General features: G+C 46.2%; 1 protein-coding gene across 1 annotated transcript in view; it reads left to right on the top strand.

Moving 5' to 3' along the window:
• GRM7 (glutamate metabotropic receptor 7) overlaps nt 1–15,681 on the top strand; it is a 1,698,774-nt gene that overhangs the window by 1,003,199 nt on the left and 679,894 nt on the right. The gene's annotated exons all lie outside the window — the stretch shown is intronic.

Here is a 15,681-nt window from a genome sequence, read left to right on the forward strand (position 1 = left end):
AAGGCTGTCAATTCTGCTTAATATCCCTCGAAATACTGTGTCCACTCCATAAGTGCAGAGATAATTTCAGTCTAAGATACTGAAGAAAATGATCCAATTAAAATACACCTCTGCACAATTTGTCTAATGAGGGAAAAGCATAACAAATGAGATTTTGCGATTTCTTCACCAAATAAAACAAATAATTGTGAGCGTCTTACATTAGGACAGGGGAGTAGCAGAGGCTCCTGAAGCTAGGCGGTGCAGTGGGACCTCAACCATTCAGGGGGCCCTCAAACATTCATGGGACCCCTGTTTAGCCCAAGGTGAATGAATATTTGTGAGATATGGAAGACTATGGGAGCCCTCGTCGTCACATTCTGCAGGGGGCCCCATAATTTTTTTGTTACGCCTCTGCATTATGTCAATAAATTTGCCCACCAGATCTGTGAAATATTATAAATTCTAATTCATTGATGGCCCATAAGCTATGACAGATCATCTGCATAAGCAGTTCATGAATTCACGTGTTGGTTGAGGCACCACACCAACACTTATTTCACTGTGGAGAAGTGTGGCTCAATGGTTAGAGCGGCAGACCCTGATGCAGAGATCTAGCCTGGACCTGATAATTCTCGCCTCGGTGCCTATTTCAATCATGGAGTGCAACTCTCGGCAATAGCTTGCTTAATCTCCACAACGGCCCCCACAACGCTAAGGATGCCTGGCCTCAACCTTGGGGGTGCCCAGGAGTGGACACCTCACAGGGAAAGCCAGGATGGGTTCCACAGTGGTATTCGTACAAGCGCCTTGAGACCCTTGCGGGTGAGTAGTGTGCTATACAAGTATCAATTACATTTACATTTTACTTTTTGAGTTTACCATGTGATATAGAGTCTGTATGTAGTCTCAAATCCAGATGTTTGTGTATTGCCTCAGACATGAATTTAATCTGTTTCCAAGCACTTCCATCTTTTGGCAAAAAAAAAAATCTTTCGCAAATCAGTGGGGTGATGTGAATAAGCCATTATTAGCATATGTGTTTTCTAGATGCAAAGTGAATAAATTACTTGGAGGATGCACTGGTGGTGGGACGTGATGACAAAGAATACCATATGTGGCCCATGTTGTGTAGAGGATGAGAATGACCTTTTTACTTTATTTTTGAGTACTTTAGTATAATGGAACACATTAGCCTTAGTGTACTTGCAGAACATGGGAATCTATGAAGTAGAAGAGCAACAAAATGAACACCTGTACAGAGTCTGCCTGTCTGAATAGATTTACTTCTAAAGCCTTTAAAGCAGTTTCAGAAAACCTCCTTGAGGTAAGGATACCTCATAAGGTGTGCACCTCTAGGGTGAAGTGAACCTCCACAGTGCATAAGGTTTAATTTGCACTAAAACGTGCGTGGTGCAATGAGACGCAAAACTCCAATCAATTTATACACAATAATAAAAGCCTTCTGCTGCAGCACAAAATGATGCTGCTTCTCACTCAATCCTTAGTTAATCTAGCATCTTGGCTGGGTGGTATAAGAGCAATCTTTTGGACAAGTTCTCTGGTAGACTGCTGCGTAGGGCCTTGAGGGACTGATCAAAGGAGTTGAAAATGAAATCTCTGTTTAAATGGTCAAAACAAATTGTTCTTCATTATAAATTATTTAAAATCATCCCAATTAAACCAGCAACATTAAAAGAACCGAGTCTGGAGTTGACAAGAAGAGATTCTAATAAAGATGTTAATCTCAGCCGCGGTTCCATGGAAATATGACAATGTTTCACCAAAAAATAATTACTTTTTGGGAAGTATTAATAGAAATTGTTCATACTTTTAGAATTATACCAAGCAAAATAGCAAAATAAGGCATTAATTCTTCAAGCATTGGGAGTCAAACAGAATCTGCAATCAAGAGTTTATTGATAATTTTTGTATCGCACTTCTCCAAAATGTGGCTAATTGATAAGACACATGCACATTCTCTCCCTTAACATAGTATTCCCATCATGTTTTTGTTTTAATGCAAGCTGTATGAAAAGCCTTAACCTCATTGTGGTCAGTACTTGGACAGATGCATAAATTGTGGACCACATCTTCCAGTGGACAGCCACAATCGCTCCAGAATGACCCGTCAGATTTGTAGCAAACCAGTGCACGGAATGGATGCCTTTTAATGGCAACAGTGTAAATCAAACTCTCATCACCCCTATGGCAGTAATGATGTACCTATGTACAGGTACAGGTGTGGGGTTGGAGACTATTTAAATGATAATCAATGGAGTGACATCAATGTCATACTTTATCCTGAACTTTGACTGTAGCAAATCAAAGATAATCAAAGGGTCAAGGGGGGCCTGTTATTGGGCAACCATGGTGTACTTGGAGCAAGGATGCAGAGAGAATACTATATGAAGCAGCACTTTGAATGAAGGAGTTGGCTTACAAAGTTGAGGGTTGGGTACATTGCACCTAGAAAGAGAGATGGTATTTTAAAGTAGAAGGGCTTGCATTGAGGGGGGGCTGGAAAATAAACATGGGATGGTTGAAGCTGGTAATTCAGAAGGAGCATGGATAGATATTATGTAGAAATTCAGCGCATGAGCATTATTGAGTGATGAATCTAGAAGATACATGGGGAACATGAAAATTGAGATTGGAAGGCAGCGTGAGTCTTCATCACTTAAAGTTTTAATGAAAATAGGGATTGGAGGGAATTTGGGCTTGAAACGCGCTTTATAATGGTAAATACGGTGCATTCATGCCATTTTACTCAGTGCAGCACAACAAAGTGACTTGCTGTGTTACGCTGCATTAAAGAATGATAATTCTGCCCATAGGTTCTCTGAATGATCTGATCATTTGGAGCATGGTATTGATGTGCTAAAAAAACGATAAATGAGAGAATCTTATAATCCAAGGTGAAATGGTATTTAAAGATCTAAGGGCCAAGAAAAAAGTCAGCATCCCAAAACAACCATTTCCCATGTAAATTCCTATAGGAAATTCTGGAAAGTGATACAGACAAAACGGCTGAATGGAATCCCACTGTGGGGCATATTTCCTAAGAAGTGATGGAGCGTGGCGTTAGCCTTCTTGGCCTAACACCACACTCCGCCACTTCTGAAATGCAGGGCTGCACTGTATTTACAACAATACGGTGCAGCCCTGCGCTTCCCCCTGTGCTGGCACTAAATTTAGCTGCCTTGCGCCATTGCAGGCAACCATTAGTTCTTATCTCATTTTAATACCTAACTATAATGCCACTTTAACGTTTGCTTTTATTCTGTATATATGTGTTTATGTATATGTTATATATATATATATATATATATATATATATATATATATATATATATATATATATATGAGGTACGTGAAGTTCCCAGTCCAACGCAGCGCAGCGCGATCAGCCACACCGCTAGTCAGGAACAGGCAAGACCCAAACGTGGTGCAAATAGATTTATTTAAGTTTCAGCCCAGCACCAATCCGCCATGACGCGTTTCGGCTAGAGATAGCCTTGATCATATATGTGTGTATATATATATATATATATATATATATATATATATATATATATATATATATATACACACACACACATATATATGTATATGTAACATAAAAATTCATACAAAATATACATGTATACATACATATATACAGTGACAGAACAAAGCAAAGGATAAAGTGGCATTATTGTTAGGTGTTAAAATGAGATAAGAACGAATGTGGTACCCTGAACCCCTTGCCCTTATGGGGGTCTGCATGCCACTGCACTACTCTTGCAGGAGATTTTGACAACTCCTGCTGCACTTCTGCTGGGCCCATGATAGTGCGGAAAATGAGATTTTGATCTCTTATCTGATCACCTAGATACCTATCTCATTTAATCCCTTTTCGGATCGATTATTGACTGTCATTGAGTAAAAGGCAAACCCACATAAGTTATATCAACCCCATAGACTGACGCAACTCTGAAGAACCACTTACGACTGGTAAAGTTTAAAGGTTTATTATAAAACCAAAATCAGTTGCAAGTACAAACTCCTCAATATAAGGTTCAACAAGTATACAGGTACAAGAAGGAACATGAATTCCCTGAAAAATCTCAGTCTACAAAAGAAAACAATCAAAACTAATTCGAAAATCAACAAATTGAATAGCATAGACACAAAGTGGAGCTGAAGCGTCATTTACGGAAAAAGGAATGAAACAGGTTAAAACTGTCCCTACTCTATGCTAGATGACATCCCTACTCAGCAAGTTCTCTACCTAAAAAGGTGTCAGCCGTTTGACTCCCGGAGAAGTTCAAACTCTCTCAGTCTCAGATGGAAACCTATGTCGCATAGCAGTACCCTTTCTGCCTACCCATCCGCTCTCTAAGGGTCCTCAGGCCATCTGCTCTGCCTTCTCCCCGGGGTGCTGTCCCTAATACAAAATCACAGTATGGGTGGAACGCCCCCTTGAGACGCCCACCACGTACACATTTCACGCGGTCTTGCTTCTGGTTTTTTCCATAGTTTCGTTTCTTCGAATCGTCTGTTAAGTTGACCTTGCTTCCCAGGCGCCGTCTTCCACCGTGCTGGTACCCCCATGACATTCCGATTGACTCCTCCAGACCAGAGCCTATCTCCTCAAACAGAGCTCTATTCATTACAATTGTGATTGTAACCCCTTTGCACCTGGAACCAGACACTTCGAGACAGGGCCCCAAATTCCAAGCGTCCCTTATCTCACTAGGCCATAAAACTTCGACCAACATTGGCAATTTAATTTAACGAGACCTTTGACTCTTGGCTCGCACGTGCAGATCAAAGCTATCCCCCTATTCCTGTGAGCCCACTAAATTATGCAGTGGACTGCACTCTTGCGAACCCTTATTTCGTTAGGTTAAAATAACATGTGAACACACCACTCTATAATTCTACAAACTCTTCTATACGGTATGACTTTTAACACACATATATATATAAAATAAGCAAATCATTGATTATAATCGAATCCATGTTACATGAAAGATGCAATGTTATACTCTCGGTTCTTACACAGTGCTATGTGGTCTGCACGTTTCTTCAATTTACATTCATCTCTTTCTCCGTTTAATAATTGCATACATGAATTCTGTTTAACTCGTTCTACTGTTCTTAAGCATTTTCACACATTACTATATTAGCCCAACCTAAATACGGGCCTTTCTAATTCTAATGCACTCTCTAGAGTAAATACAGATACATATTCTTACTTATTAAGTTACATGTGCCAACTTTACGCTACAGGCTTGTAAATATGGTACGGACATACTTTTCATTCAAATTGCGCTCTCTCAGTTCCCCCCTTTGATGACCTCTAGGGGTCATCACTAACACCTCAATTTGAATGTCACCTTACACAGAACTGGTTGCAAGGCTCCCTCTTTTTATCGTCTCGAGAGCTCTCAAACTTCTATACTGATGATCTTGCAAAGCAGCTAATCTCCTTTCCTGCTCTCTCATGGACCTTTGCAACCGGTTTGATTTATACCATTTGTACAGTCTCACTAAACCCCACAATATGATTATGCAAATCAATATTATGAAGATAGGTTTCAGGATATACCAAACAACGCTTTTACCGAGATTGGCAAACCAACCTCCAACTTTTCCCATTCCATGACCTACTTTTTCCCACACATTTACTTTTGTTAAATCTTCGATTTCTTGGTGTATCTCAGTAATGTTTTGTATAACCTTCTCAAGTGGTTTTAAATTGTCTGGAATGTAAGTACAACATTCCTGGACCTTCAAAGCCTTGCAGACTCCGCCCTCTTTTGCTAACAGGACATCTAACGCAAGACGGTTCTGAAGAACCATTGCCCTAATCGATTGCATCTCTCCTTCCACTAGCATCAATGACCTTGCAGTACTGGCAGACAATCTATCCACAACTGTAGCTAGTCTCCTGATCTTAACATCATTAAGTATCAAACCTAAAAGAGGAAACATGGCTCCAAATACGTCTCCAACTACCTCAGCATCTCCTACTTCCCTTTTCCCTCTGGTCGAAGCCTTTCCCTCTATGATCTCTAAATCCTTTGCATGGTATATTTTGGGGAAGACAATTGCCAAATAACATGAACCATACCAACTGTCAGGCAATTTTACATAGGCATTTCTTCCACATACAAAATATACATTAGGAATCACTTGCATCCCTTTCATGAAATCTTTCGTATAGTACTCCAATCGGAAAGCATGTTCGCAACTAACTTCACCTACAAATACACTCTCATAATATGTCTTGCTTCGTGTCAAACATAACTTTCCTTTCTGCGTTCTATCCAAAGCTATTGGGCCATTACTACCCTTCCTTTTGTGTGCCTTTTCCTCTTCGGTCCAATCTGTTTTCCATTGTCCTGTCATTTTTAGAATCTTCTGCCTCCTGTAACGGTCATCAACTTGTCCAATGAACCTTTTCTCAATCTCTGACACCTTGCAAATCAGATTATTTCGGCGTGCATATGAAGTATCTAATGTATCCCAAGGAAGAAAGAATTTTGCTAACCTATCTTCCTTTTTGTAATAGTCCCACTTATTCATTTGTTTATAATTCGGGACTTCAGGCAGTACCGAATCATAATTTGAAAAGTAGTACTCAAACCCTTCTCGACCATAAAATATACTGAGCAATAAGCTACATGTTATCCCATATGTCAGAGGAAGGTGATGATATCTGATGCCTTCATCTACGGAAGCCGGCAATTGCATGCAGACATAACAATCTTTGACCTCCATGGCATCAATATACTCGTACAATAACTTAGCATATGCGTTTGATTTAAAATTTCCCTGCGACTCGTCTATGTGTAACCTACGAGCTTCATCTGCCAGTAACGCCTTTTCACGGATCACATTGCTCTCCTCTTTTTCCCCAACAAGAGCAGGTTTCAAAGTCGTTACAGGCTTTACATCTGTTGTCTCCTTTAAACTTGTATGTCCTACTATGTATGATACTGTGACTACTATGGCTATGAGAGAAATTACTACAGCTATCAGTGTGCCTATTATGCATTTAGCTCTACGGTTTGGACTGCCAGTCTCCATGTTATCAAACTACGTAGCTCTTTCTTTTTCGAGGGAAAGTTTTCTTTTTCAGGGTTTTATTTGCTTTATTTAATCTCTCAGTCTGTGAAGCGCTCTTAACCAACAAAAGTCTCTTTTTCAACAACGTCTTTTTATTTTCAGCAACAGACAACCCTAGCCCTTCTCCGTCCTCTAAATGTAATCCCTAATTTTCTTCTTCTTTCCACTTGGCGCTAGGTTATCTTCTTCTTTATGGCTTTTATGTATCTACAATGATTCTAGTGCCAGCAGCTCTAATGGCATATTCCAACAGTTCTAAACGAAGGACTTTTTCTTCATGTGCTGGTATTGGGTGACCCAAAGTCGGAAATTCTAATCGATTCAGCACCAGGTCCTTGATCCGACTTAGGTAAAGGGGAACGGGGAGTGTGAATGTCAGTAACCCCTCAGTTTCGATTCCAGGTGTCAACATCCGTACTTCCACCGTCACAATTGGATCGAGATTGGTCACCTGCACCTCTCTCACCCTCCCGGATCTCTGTCCCCAAGACATCTGCTGCGAGATAGGTCCACTCAGGGGTGGCGTATCTTCTGCAGGGCACACGTACCCTCCTTGATCTTCTCGGACTCTCAGAGCCTGAGTCCGTAGCTCCTTCGTCTAGATCTGAATCTTCCGAGATCGGGACAAGGGTTCTTTCTGGATTTGCTCTCGAGCTTGACCTTCTCCTTCTTTCCGGCCAGCTAGCTTCTCCACTCCTTGTCCTCCTGCTCCTTGTTCTTGGACTTGTCTCTTGACCACTTACAGCTTGGTCAGTGTCCGACTCGAGCTCCCAGCTACTTTCACCTTCTGAGGCAGCTTCGGTCTCACTGGTGTACTGACCGTCCTCGGCCTGGTCCGACACAACCTCAGCCTCTTCAATCACCTCTACAGCTTGACTTTCCCTCTCTATGGCTTCTCCGCTTTCCGCTGGATTCTCATCCGAGAGAGGAGCTGTTTCTTCCAGAGGTGCTGGAACTCTTCGGGTGTGTGAGGCGTGGATCCAGTTGGGCAAGCCTCCACACTTTACTGCAGTGTTCGTAACCAGTATGACTTGGAATGGTCCACGCCAGCGCACGTCTAGACAGTTCTTCCTGACGTGTTTCTTCACCAGGACCCAGTCCCCCGGACACAGGTCATGGCACAGGTCCTGAGCTGATGGAACCTCTGCAGCCTGCACCTGGAGGGACACAGAATGAATGGCGTCAGATAGTCCCTTGCAATAGTCCAGGATCAAATCATCTGTGATGTTCAACAGTGCTGCAGTTGGAACCGATGGCAGTCTCATAGCCCTCCCCATTAGCACCTCGTGTGGAGAGAGACCTGTCCTTCTATCTGGTGTGCTACGTATGCTCATAAGGACCAGTGGAAGTGCATCAGGCCAGCTCAAGGATGTCGATGAACAAACTTTGGCGAGTCTGGATTTAATGGTACTGTTGATCTGCTCCACAATCCCTGAAGCTTCTGGTCGATAACTACAGTGGAGCTGGGGGCGCTAGAGGGCGCCGGACAAGATGGCCGCACTTGCGTGAGGCTCTGTCGAGACCTAGTAATATTCGCCCATTTATCCTTACATATCTCACGCCTGCACCCTGCAAAGACGCCGAGAGAACCCCACTGCCATCGGGGGTCAGACGCGACGCTTTTTTCTGGCGCCTGAGGTGACTCGGAGAGCCCCTGGGGGCCAGGACGCTCTGGACCGCGATCACGCTGGTGCGGTCTGGTGGCCTCGTGGAGGAACCGACCCGCTGCCGTCCGACCTGAAGACTCCGCTACCTCCTGCGTGAGCTGTCCCGGAGGCGTGGAGTCGGCGGACTACGGAGGTGCGACAGAGGCGGTGCACGACAGCGGAGAGACGCCGGAGTCGCAGCGGAGCGGCGAGCGGCCTGGACCCGGCCTGCCGGCGTTGGTGAGTGGGGCGGGGCGCTACGCAAGCCCGGGGCTGCGGAGGTGGCGCCGGGCATGGTTGGGCCGCGCCGCGCGAGCTAGGGCTGGCGGGGGTAGGGCGAAGGGGCTACGGAGCGCAGAGATGGCATAGCAGCGACCCTGAGGAGTGTCCTAATCGCCCTGGGCTGAGGCGGTAAATCGTCCCGAGTAATGCGGAACCGCTAGGGCCCTGAGCTACACTGCAGGACTGGCGACCTGAAGCACGTCCGCCATTTTAAGGGGCAAACATCCAGATCGGAAGACCTTGGCCTTAGATGGGAGCTTCATGAAACATAGCCACAGACTGTACACGCGATAGTGGGGTTATGTTCCAAGTCATCGGAAATCGTGCTGGTTGTGGCACATAGTACAACACTGAAGAATCAGACCGAGGATTGATGCGAGAGGAGATGTAAGCAAAGGGATAGATTAAAAGAAAACTGCACGGGTATTCAATGACACGAAGGAACAAAGACAACTTCTAAAGCGTCAGAAGCAACGCGAAATGCGTGAGAAGAGTGATTCTGTGTAACCCTAAGATAGAAGGAAAATAACAAACAATATTGCACACAGCTCTAATCAAAGATTCAAGTGTGACCTTCACCTCTACAACCCAGAGGATAAGGAAAAAGATTCACTCAGCCCTGATGAGAGTGTGGGCACAGGATACCCACACTTGAAACGCGTCGGCACAAAGGACTCAACCCCATAAGTTTGAAATAAAGACATAAAGGACTCAAACCCATAAGTTTGATATAAAGGATTAGAACCTAAAATTGTTGAAGAAGTTTGTTGTTGACATAGGGGGACTGAACCTTATCGATTTAAAATATCGTTGGCATTCTAGTAATTTTGAAATGAATGCATGGATGCATTGATGTCTATTGATTAATAAGTTTGACATCCTATTTTGATTTCATTTTTCCACCTGTTTGTTTTAAATTCACGTCATATCATGAAATGAAATGTATTGACTGTTTGCTGTTTTATTCTTGCACATATGTTTTGTAGAAATCATTCACGAAAACGTGTGGTTATTTTTGTGGAGAACTCCTTTTTCTCTTTCTAAAAATATTGCTCTTTTGTAAAACTCATTAATAAAAGGCTCAAATAATTGCCGAGATGAACATAATAGATTTGGTTCATTTCTTGCTCTAAATAAGTTTAAATTAAACAATTGGAAGTGTGGGTACCTTCTTCTTTAACACGGTTGTGGCACATAGAGCAGTGGAGAGCCTGAAGTTGCGACGAGGTGCGCTTCTGCTTTCTTTAACGTAGGGCGGTTGGCCTACCAGCGCTATACTGAAGTGCACTGATATAGGCTGGAAATAGCACTGGGCAGTGTTCTGGACCCGGCCTGAGAGCATAGCCTGGACTAGCTGCATAGCTGATTGGCAACTCTTCTTGGGCTGAAATAACCACCACCATGGGCAGGCCAGACAGGAACCAGCCAAAAATAACGTTCGAAGCAAACCAAAAGACTGCTCACTCATCTTCCCAGGCGCCTGCTGACCCTGATCAGGGGGGGGCTGTGGGGGGCACCCCGAACTTGGAATCCACCCTAGTGGCCATGCAAAAGACCCTACAATCAATTGAAGGCACCATGGAATCAGTCAACCACCGCCTCGATCAAATGGCGACACAATTCGACCGCCAAAACGAACAGAGAGTTTCTGCCACGGAGGATGGGCTGGCCACAGTCTCTTCTAAAGTGTTCAGTATGGAGAGGGTGTTGGCGGTCATACAGGCCAAAAACGAGGAGTTGGAAGGGAGGTCCAGAAGGAACAATGTAAGGGTCACGGGCCTGCCGGAATCCACAAATGTGGGTCATATGGAAGATTTCATGGAACGCATGATTATTGATATATTCGGGGCTGACCAACTGTCCAGAGTCTTTATAGTGGAGCGGGCCCATCGCTCTCTAGCCAAACGGCCTCCGCCTGGAGCACCACCGCGGCCAATTGTAGCCAGGATACTAAACTATAGGGACCGAGATACCATTCTTCGGCTTGCAAGGGAGAAGGGGGCTATCGAATACCAGGGCAACAAACTCGAGTTCTATCCTGACTTCACCATGGCGGTGCAGACGGCTCGTAAAGAATTTGCTGCGGTGAAACAGATGCTGCGAACTGAGGACGTAGCGTATGCCATGCTTTACCCGGCACGCCTGCGGATCGGACCCCCTGCGGACAATAAGATATTTTCCTCCCCAAAGGCGGCCATGGACTACGCCAAAAAACTGAAAAAAAGAGCTAAAGGGCCGAGGGACCGTCGGGACGACGACGATGGCGGGCAGGAAGAAGCCGCCTGATCTGAAAATGTGCAGTTGGCTGTGGAGGGGGAATTGCTGCGAGTCACTGCGATATGCCACCCCCACTGTTGCTCGGGCTGTTATAGCTTCTAGGACTTGGGATCCACTGGGGTCTGCTTTGCCCTGTTCAGCATCTATTTACATTGTGGATGGAGGGGCATGCTAACTGATGGGGACTCAGTGGACAGTGCGGCACTGACCCTTTATAGGTCATTTCACCTGAGTGAGCAGTGCAGGGCCGGGCTGTGGACCGCTGGGGCTGTGCGCTGTGTACACGTGCTGTGGTATGCATGCGGTGCCCCTTTGCCTATGAGTTCTGGTCTATTTGCTGTGGACTCGGGCCGGGGCGAATCTAACAATGTACTGAGGTTTACTAGATTGTCTGTTACTGTTTTATTCACGGAATAGGGCTGCAGGTATGGGGATGTAGTTCTAATGTTAGGTCTACGCTCTCGTCAATTCCTGGCGTGAGTGGAGTGCCACTACGCCCCCCAGGACGGGAGATCCCCACACGCATTTGTTGGTATTGTTGGGGTTTGGGGAAGGGGGGACAATGGGATTGCTTTGGCACATTGGGTACGCTGAAGTGGGTGGAGGGATGGGGGTTGGGTTTCTGGGGGATGTTGGGGGACTGTTAGTTTTCCTGGTCAGAGAAGTGAGATCTGTGTTGCTGCTAGACTGTGCTTGGAATTTCTGGTACTGGTTCGATCTCCGTAGTGGAGGGTCTCAGGTCCTTTGTGTGCTGATGGTGGCGGTGGATGGGCCTTTAAGATGGAAGCCGGGGAAAGCCTATTGCATTGAAGGTGGATTGCGGGATTGGTGTTATGGAGAGGGGGGGTAAGATTAAATGCATTAATTGGAATGTGCGGGGACTCAATAGGCCGCAAAAGACTAGACACATGCTTGCATTTCTGAATAGACATGGCGTACAGGTGGCATTCCTTCAGGAAACGCACCTTCAGGGTAAGGCGGCCGAAAAGGTGGGCAAACAATGGGCGGGGTGAGACTGGCTACGAAATACTCTTCCTATGCAAGAGGGGTGATGATCCTGATAAAGAGAAATGTTCCATTTTAAATTATGCATGAAGACATTGACCTAAATGGTAGATACATCATAGTACAGGGTAAATTATGCGGCACACTGATAACTCTGCTCAATGTTTATGGGCCGAATGTGGATGACCCTGATTTTTATGTAACTCTCTGGAACAAGCTCTATTTACTTGCACCTTCGGCTATCATTTGTGGGGGGGATTGGAACGTCACTCTGGATTCGGACCTAGATAGGAAACAAGACAGACCTCCTGTGCGTAAGAAGGCAGTGGATGCGGTATGCGAGGGTATGGATGGGTTGCGGCTGCTGGATGTATGGAGACTACGTAACCCGACCAAACGAGAGGGCACCTGCTACACCTCAGCGCATGATACATGGTCGCGATTGGACTACTGGCTAACGACACGAGATATCAGTGGTTGGGTAGTGAGTGCTGAACATCTACCTCGTACTATCTCTGATCATGCGCCCGTCACACTGGTGCTGCAGCTGCCATCGCATGACTCCTTTCACCTGGCGGCTTTCCTCTGGGGTGCTGACGGATCAGGTGTTGTCTGAGAGACTGAGGCAGATAATTGAGGAGTTTTTTACGAACAACGTGGGGTCTGTAGACAAAATGGGTACGGTCTGGGAGGCCTTCAAGGTGACGGTGAGGGGTGCGTGCATTGGGCTGAGGTCAGGGGTGCTCACGTCCATTAGGGGCTCCATGACCAGGTTAGAAAGAGAGTTACTGATTCTGGAGCGGCAACTAGAGGAGGGAGTGGATGGCACGGTCCTTGCTGACATTCGAACGAAGGTGGACGAATATAACGATCTGGCGGAGCAGGAGGTAAAATTCCTCTCCAAAAAAGCCACAGCTGGGTATTACGGCCAAGGGGGTAGACCAGGAAAGGGCCTGGCGGATCGGATCAGGGATCCATGGGCACGTCACTGCACAGTGCAGGAGATTGAAGATCATGGGAACGTGGTTACTAGCACAGAGGGTATACTGGCCTGCTTCACCAAACATTATGAGCAACTCTATGCACATAGGGACACAGCTGAAGAGGAAGAAGTGAATCAATATTTGGAAGATGTAGCCTTGGTGTGGCTATCTAGGGGGCAGCAGGAATTCCTTATGCATCACATCACTGAGGCCGAATTCAGGGATGCAATAGCGGCCCTCCCTAGTGGTAAGGCGGCTGGTACGGACGGCTTGCCCTCCGAATTTTATAAAACATATGCAGATTTACTGATCCCGCAGCTGGCACAGGTGCTGGAGGAAGCGTTTGACTGCGGACAATTGCCGGCAACCATGAGGGAGGCACTGCTGGTGGCACTACCTAAACCGGGGAAACCGCCTGATAAGTGTGACTCGTATCGCCCCCTTTCACTTATGAACACTGATGTAAAGATAATCGCAAAAGTCCTGGCCACACGGTTGCGGTTACTGCTGCCTGTCATGGTCTTACCGGACCAATCGGGTTTCATACCACTCAGATCCACTACGCATAATTTAAGGACACGCTTTGCTGTACTGCACCTGCTTAAACCAGAACTGCCTGCAGCCGCGGTCATGCTTGACGCGGCTAAGGCCTTCGATTCAGTGGCGTGGAAGTACATGGTGGCAGTACTGCACCGGATGGGGGTGCCGTTCTTCTTCACGTCACTCATCGCCCTCTTATATGCTGCCCCCACGGCAAGAGTCAGGGTCAACGGCCACGTATCTTCCTCGTTCCCGATACAGAGGGGAACGAGACAGGGATGCCCTCTGTCTCCGTTACTGTTTGCCATGATGATGGAGCCCCTGGCCTGTATTTTGCGGCAACGGTATGCTGAAGCTGCATTGAAATTCCCGCTTAGATCTCTGGCGGTGTCAATGTACGCGGATGACATGGTCCTGTATGTTAGGGAACCGGCTCTCCACCTGGAAAACATTTTACGCGAATTCATTAAGTTTGGTCCACACTCTGGTCTCACTATAAATTGGGACAAATCTGTGATTGTGCCGCTCACAGATGCAACCCGCCAGACCCAGCTGGAATTCCCCCTGGAATGGGCAACGGAGTCAGTTCGGTATCTGGGCGTCTGGGTGCATAGGGACTGCCAGGAGGTTATCCGGGCCAACTATGGTGTTGCCGTATCTAAACTAGAAGATCAAGTAGCGCGCTGGACACGTCTCCCGTTGACTCTAGCGGACCGTATATCCTTAATTAAAATGGTGGTGTTACCAAAATTTCTCTACCTTTTCATTAATATTCCTATTCTGTTGAAGTCGCATTTCTTTGCAAGGATCAGATCGCTCCTGGTAACTCTCACATGGGCCGGCAAGAAACCAAGAGTGGCTTGGGAGGTGCTGACCAAACCGTATGCACTGGGGGGGTTCGCCCTGCCGGACATGAGGCTGTATTATCTCTGCGCACAGGCGCATTTTGCGAGTTATTGGTTGAATGCTCCACCATACACCCCGCATGTGGCACTTGAGGCGAGTGCGGTTCTACCGTATCCGCTGAGGGCCATGGTGGTTAACAAACACTCGGTTTTTGAGAAGGGAGAGATAGACACAGTGCGGATTACGGCGACAGCTTGGGAACACCTTGGTCGACGGGCGGCCTGCCTGCCATTATATGCACCGGCTATGCCGTTACTCTACCACTCTGATATTTCGGTATCTGGTGAGATTGGAGGATTACAAATTTTGAGGGAAGCCGGATTGCAATCCATGGGGGACCTTTTTCCCGGGGCGTCGTTTCTCTCCTTGCAGGCCATGACGGCTGGATCGACTAACACGTGCATGCCTACTTTTATTTATGCCCGATTGCGGGCTGCGATAAAGGATTTGTATCCAACATACCCAGAAGAGCCACCGACACTCGGGGCATTGCAGCTGCTCTACACAGCTAAAGACAGGGCTAAATTGGTCTCTAAACTGTACAAGGTTGCACAGGAGGATGAGGGAGGGGGGGCGGAACTGGCAAGAGCGCGGTGGGATAGAAGTCTTCCTGACCCTCTTAGTGATGACGAATGGCATGAGTGTTGCAACATGACGGGAGGATATGTGATAAATGGAAACTTCCGTCTATTACATTATAAATTTCTGCATCAGTGGTACTACACACCGATTCAACTAGTGAGGTATGGGCTTAGTACTGCGGCACGGTGCGTGAGATGCAGTGAGGATGATGCTGACTTTATACATCTGGCCTGGGGGTGCCCGCGAGTGTATGCCTTTTGGAGGGCGGTAACTGAGTGTCTGACGGTTATGACTTCAGCTGAGGTTAAACTTGATGTGCGTCAATGTCTGTTGGGTATAGCTTCTGGGGTGGCAGCACAATC

The sequence above is a fragment of the Lissotriton vulgaris genome, chromosome 9, assembly GCF_964263255.1.
Source record: "Lissotriton vulgaris chromosome 9, aLisVul1.2, whole genome shotgun sequence".
Taxonomy (NCBI): Eukaryota; Metazoa; Chordata; class Amphibia; order Caudata; family Salamandridae; genus Lissotriton; species Lissotriton vulgaris.